The sequence below is a fragment of the Otolemur garnettii genome, unplaced genomic scaffold (genome assembly GCF_000181295.1).
Source record: "Otolemur garnettii isolate 467f Iridium unplaced genomic scaffold, OtoGar3 scaffold00003, whole genome shotgun sequence".
Lineage (NCBI taxonomy): Eukaryota > Metazoa > Chordata > Mammalia > Primates > Galagidae > Otolemur > Otolemur garnettii.
Window position 1 is genome coordinate 29019024 of NW_003852398.1, and position 6505 is coordinate 29025528.

Below are 6505 nucleotides of genomic sequence, written 5' to 3' on the forward strand. Positions count from 1 at the left end.
AGGCTGGGCGGGCGGCACCTGCGGCTGCCGAGGGGTCCGAGCGCCGCCCGAGCGCGCAGCTCCCCCGGGAGGCGGCTCCCGGGCCGGGGAGGAGGCGGAGGCGGGGAGCAGCTCGCCGGCCAGGCGGTCTCCTGGGAGAGCGCCAGGCGTCTGGGGTCCGTTGGTGGCCGGCGGGGGCCGGACGCAGGCCGGGGGAGGGCGAGGCAGGGGAGAGGGCTGCGGGCGCCGCTCCGAGCCCGTGGGGCCGGGATCCCGCCGCGCCTTGGCCGGGTCCAGAGCCGCCGGGACGCGCAGCGCGCCCCAACTTCCCGGCTCGGGGTCGGACTACCCTGAAGTGACCTCCCGAAGAGACCCGGGCAGCGTCGCCGAAGTGGTGGGTGTGGAGGTGCTGGGGAGGAGCCTGCAGATCTTAGATGGGGAGCGGCAAGATTTCCTTTAAGGCTTCTCTGGGGTATGGGCGTGGGGCTTGGGGGAGAGACCCAAGTGAGGTTGGAGAATTTTACAGGTCTCAGCGGGAATGACAGTTTAATCACCGTGGTCTAATAGATTTTTTGTTTATTTTGTTTTGTTTTTCATTTTACTGCTGGAGGAGTTGAGTCACACAGAGAAAATACTTGCCCAGCGTAGCGTAACAACTAGAGGAGAGAACCTTCTGTAGGCTCGGGGTCGCCTGGCCAGGAGCCCTCAGTTTTCTGCATTGTTATATCAGCGTCTGCTCGGCGGGGTTGGGCTGGGGACAGCGGGCTGAAGGCAACCCCGCTGAAGTTTTTGTTTCCTCCCTAGGAGCTCCTGTACTTTCCTTTGTAATAATCGACAAAATCAAAATAAACTTCTTACTGTTCCCCCTGGAACCAAGTCTCCTGCACTCTTAAGCCTACGTTGAAAGGTCAACAAGGTTATGGCGAGGGTGCCTGGCGGTGGGCAGGGGCAGGGGCAGGGGCAGGGCATGGGTCTAGTTTGGGGGTGGGCTGAGGACAGCTTCTATTCAGCTCCACATTTCCCTGCCATGTGGAAATACCAGCTCAGCGCTGCCAAATATTCAGATTTTTAAAGAGAAGCTGGAAACAAGAGCTTTTGTCTTAAATCTTCCATTATTTTTAAACATTGAAAAGTTTTAAAAATGTTAAACGCTGTATTGGTCAAACAAAATGACTCTGTGGCTATCTGCTTCAGACACCCACTGATTGTTCTATCTAGATGTAAAAAGTTCCACAAAGGGCAGGAACCATGTTGGTTTTGTTCACCTATTTTTGTTACCGGATCCTGTAATGGTGCCTGGTGTATGTTAAGTATATGCTGGGTTGTTGGAGCGTTTGGGGTCCCTTAGGGTCAAAAGCCCTCCAATGCGTTCATTACAGGAATTTTGCTGGACAACTTTATTGTTATCTAGCCATTTTCCTCCTCAGCTCGTCTCAGTCATGGGCTACATTCTACCCTACTATTTTCAATCTTAGAATAACCTTTAACTCACACTAACCCAATATTTTGCATTTGGGATCTGAAAGTGGTATTGGCTCAAAGCTGTGCTGGGCAGAAACTTACCTCCATGCAATTGCTCTTTCTGCCCCCTTATGTTGCCAACTCTTCATGAAGACCCCATCTGACAGAGAATTCGTTGCTATATACAACAGGGAAATTGGGGCAAGAGAGCTAAAAGCAACTCAGTTTAGGAAAACAAAATAGAATATTGAAAGAATTCATTTGGGGAGAGAGGTCTTTTGAGGGGGGGCTGGTTTTGTTTTAAGGCAAAACTTAGCCACTCTAAAAAAAAAACACATTGTTTTCAATGCCTGACGTTTTCTAAAACCCTTTGATTATCTTCATGGCATTGGAGATACACTACAAATTTTTGGGTCTGTATTATTTATTTTTTCTTTTGAGGAGATGATATTCACTTTATCACTGAGGAAACTGAAATTGCAAGAAAGTGGTCTGAGGCTGGAGCCTAAGTCTATGGAAATGTCTTTAATTTGGTGTTCTGGCGGACATAGAGGGCTTTGGAGTCAGGCAGTCTTGCACTCAAATGCCAGCTCTGTGAATTAATATAACAAAGATGTTGTTGGCCAAGGCACTTAAAGGCCCTGAGCCTCAGTTTTCCAATTTCAGTTCAGGGAGCAGTAGTCGTCCCTATCAGCTATGATTCCTGGAGGATTAACTGAGGGAATATATATCATAATGGTGTTAACACAGTGCTGGGCAGCACAGAGCAAAGAAACACTCAGACTGGCAACTGTTAACATGACCATTATGAGAAGCAGGCTACCAGGTCATGGCCCAGCACCTCTCACATCTGTTCTATGCATCTTCATTCTGTTGGTCTGGTCACTTTTGTTTAAAATAAAACTACTACTTAGTCTTAAATGTATTCGTTCTCATAAAGGCTTGGCATATCACAGATTTCAAAGAAAAACGGTAATTCTTATTACTATATTAGGCAGGCTATAAAATTAAGGCCTCTTTCAAAGAGTTAATTGTGCTTTAATTTTTTTTTTTTTAATTGCTAAGCCTCTCTTGTTGGTATTCCTATCTTAAAAAGCTGTCAGGGAAATTCAGACACTGCCACGGAGTTGTAGTTGAGAGACTAGGCTACATATTTAGGGCAATCTCTGGGGCCCCCCAGTGGAAAGGAGAATGAAGTAAAGAGTAAATCATTGAGGAAGTTTTGTGTGGCTACACATAAAGAATTTTTAAAAATTAAAAATGTAGGTCACAGCATACAAGGCAAACTTTAATACCACGCAAATTCAATCATGTTATTCTCAGCGTAAAACTGTGTCTTGGGTTCCACTGCATTTAGAATAAAGTGACACACCTTACTCTGGGAGACAAGACCTTATATGCTGTTTACTCCCTGCTACTCTATCCTACTTCATCTATGGTCAGTGTTTCTCTGTTCACTCCATTCCACATACCTTCTGCTCTTTGCACATCATACCCAGTTCATCTCCACTCCAGGACGTTTCAATGGCTCTTTCCTATGCATGACATGGTTCTGGATTTCTACTCCTTTAGCTGTCAGCTCACATTTTGCCCGCTCAGAAGGGCCTTCCCTCAGCCCCTTCTCTGAAGTTGTTTCCCCACTACTTCCTCCATTCTCCATGGTGCACCCTACTTTCATCCATCTTATCACTTATCATGAGATAATTATTTTACTTGGACCACTTCTTTGCTGTGTTTTTCCTCATTGAGTACAGATTCTTCAGGGGCAAGAACATCATGTATACAGCAGTGAACCCAGTATTTAGCACACAGAAGATGTTCAACAACCAAATTCATCTTAGTTTATTTCCATCATTCTTTTCCTTGAACAGTTGAAACAAAGACATGTTATCCTGCAAAACAGTAATCATTCATTCATGAAGTAAGCAGATCTGTATAGGACTATGTTTAGAGGGTCCAAAGTCATGTAAGAAACTATTGTTGTACCTAAGGATTTTGTGGTTTGGATAGAAGCACAAACCACAGCCTAAGATTGATGGTTTCCTATGTGGGAGCCCTCAAAAAATCACTAGTTAACTAATGTAACTAGTGATTACATTAGTTAGCTCTACCTGAAGAAGTCAGAAGCCTGGGTACCATTTGATTTGTGTCCTGAAGGATGGATGTAGGTTCACTACACACAAAGAAGGATTATGTCTGGAGAATGGAGCCATTAAAAAATGTGTAATATTTTGGGACATTGTGAAAATTTTAGTGTATTTTGAGTATAGGGAGTTTAGTGTAGAGTGAGAGAAGATGGGGAAACCAGGTACACAGGTCTTACAATTAAGTTCACAAACTTGCCACCATGTACTTGCATTGGCAGCACTGTACAAACAACTCTGTAAGGTTCAATAACCCTGATATATCAGAGTCTCACAGCTGTGTTCATGTTGATGTGTGTTGGTATGTGTTGAATGGCATTCATTATTATTGTTGGGTGTTTTCATATGCCATACAATGATAACTCTGATGGTCATTCCAGAAAGAGAGTTCCAAAATTGCTTTGAAGAGTGGACTAGACACTGATTTTGGTACATAGCTTCTCAATCGGAGTAGCATGAAAAACAGTTTGAAGAATAAGCTATAAAGGTTATCTAATGCAAAGTTCTTAGATATGTTAGCAGGAAAATAGGAATATAGAGTTTTAGTAAGATTACTCTCCACTCTTTATGTAAAACAAAGCTGTATTTACTCTTGAACTTATTTCAGTTATTAAAAAATAACTCTCATAAATTTAAATAAAATTCCTTAGAAAATAGTGAGATCTATCACAATGTCTTGTACTTAGTAAGTTCTCCAGTATTTGTTGAATCTGACTCAATGCTCAATTTTACCTGGTTTGTCCATGTCTATAATCACTTTGAGAAACTACATGAGAAACTTCAACTTCTTTATGAATATTTTTCTTTTAGATATTACTTTAACAAATATCCTCCATTTTATTTTCCAATTTCATTGAATGATTGAAGTTTGCAGTATCTATGCAGCCTTTATAAATTCTGTAACCTCAAGTTCATTATCTGTTTTATAACCCATTCCTGCATTGTTGATCATTTGTCTACAGTAGGGAAGGCATCAAGCCAGGAGCTAGAGATACAGAGGTAAATAAACAATCCCTCCTCTTGAGGAGCAAGCATCTAGTGAGCTCGTGGTTCATGTCATGCTGTCTTCACTATTTACCCTGTGAACTTGACATAATTTGATTGCCAGAGAGGGAAAAACAACCATAGGAGGTAATGGAGACATTTGATTTCTAATACCTAAAATAAAAGCTGGGCATAGTTTTTAAATATTCCTCATACATGCTTACTTGAAAATACCTAACAGAACAAGAAAAGGAAAATGGGGATTAGTTAAAGCACAGAAGAATATTTATGACTTCTAATACCATATATGTATGTACATATGTAATACACAGACATAGACTCATTTGTTCCACAACATTAACTAATGCATGAATAATTTCTTTTTGAGACAGAGTCTCATTCTCTCACCATGGGTAGAGTGCCATGGCACCATCATAGCTCACAGCAACCTCAAACTCTGGTGCTCCTGTGATCCTCTTACCTAAGCCTCCTGAGTAGCTGGGACTACAGGCACCTGCCACAATGGCCAGCTAGTTCTTCTATTTGTTGTAGAGATGGCATCTCACTCTTGCTCAGGCTGGTCTTAAACTCCTGTGTTCAAGCAGCCTACCCTCTTCAGCCTCCCAGAATGCTGGGATTACATGAGTAATCCACCAGCCCCAGCTTCAAGTGTGAATATTTTAATTTCACTCTAGAAAACTTGCACGGTAGGCGTTGTCATTGAGCACAAGTATTGGTAGCATCAGGTAGACCTGCATTTGTTTCCTGATTCCACAACCTAAAGCTTCGGTGGCCTTGTGCAAGTCATTTAGTCTCAGAGTTTTTATTTCTTGAACTGTATGATATGGATACTAGTAGTACCTACTTTGGGAGTGTCAGGTTAATTACATGAGATAAAGCATAAAGCATTTAGTGCAATGCCTTGTGCAGTATGGGTACCCAATAAGTTGGGTTACTTTTATACAAAGTACCTCTCCTTTGTACACAAAGTTTGAAAGTGCCTATTTCATGGAACACTCATCAGGATTATTTTAAAAGATCATTGCTGGAAGCCACAGCTACAGCCTTGAAGAATATAGATTCTTATTTTAAGGAGCCTGGCATCTGTCAAAAAACTAACACCTCTACTACAGGATGATAAGGAAGTGATAGCAGAAGTTAGGGAGCTTCATGAGTGCATAAATGAAGTACACAGTCTAGTCTAGGGATGTAGCAAAGGTGTCACAAAAGATTAGGCTCCAAGCTTGGCCTTAAAAGTAGAGTACAAGGTGTGAAAAGGGAAGGGGATGAGAGTGCTCTAGCCAGAGGGAACGGCATGAACAAAGCTGTTCAGGCAAGAGAGAGGAAGGTGTGGTCAAGGAGACCAACGAGCTTTAGTGTGGCCAGGTTGTGGGAAAGGAAGGTGCTATACACAGGGAAAAACAGCAAGTGCAGTATCCTAGATGTGATAAAGGCCATGTGCAATCACGTCCCTTCATGTAACTCACACAATAAACCCCCAAATCATGTGATGGTATCTTCTGTTTTCCCGACAGTGAACAGAAACAAATGGTTTAGGTGAGTTTCCCAACTCCCAGGTCTGATTCATTGTAAAGCCAATACCATTTTTATTATACTGTAGGCTTCCCCTCTGTACGACATATGTGCGTGGTATGTGAGTATGTAAGGGTAGGAGATACAATTTTAATCCCTTTGTCTATATCATACTTGTAAATGTAATGATAAAAAATGCAACCTTAAAAAAGAACATTTCTGTGAAGTTGTTTGAAAGCCAGGAGATATAAACTTGTTCTAGTTGATGTCAAATCTTCATAGTATTCCACCAACTGTCCTATAATTGACAGCTCAAAATATACAAGTGATTTAAATTCTTAAAGAAATCTGACATTATGAAAAAAAAGAAACATTCATGCCTTGACTTTATTTTCTACATCATT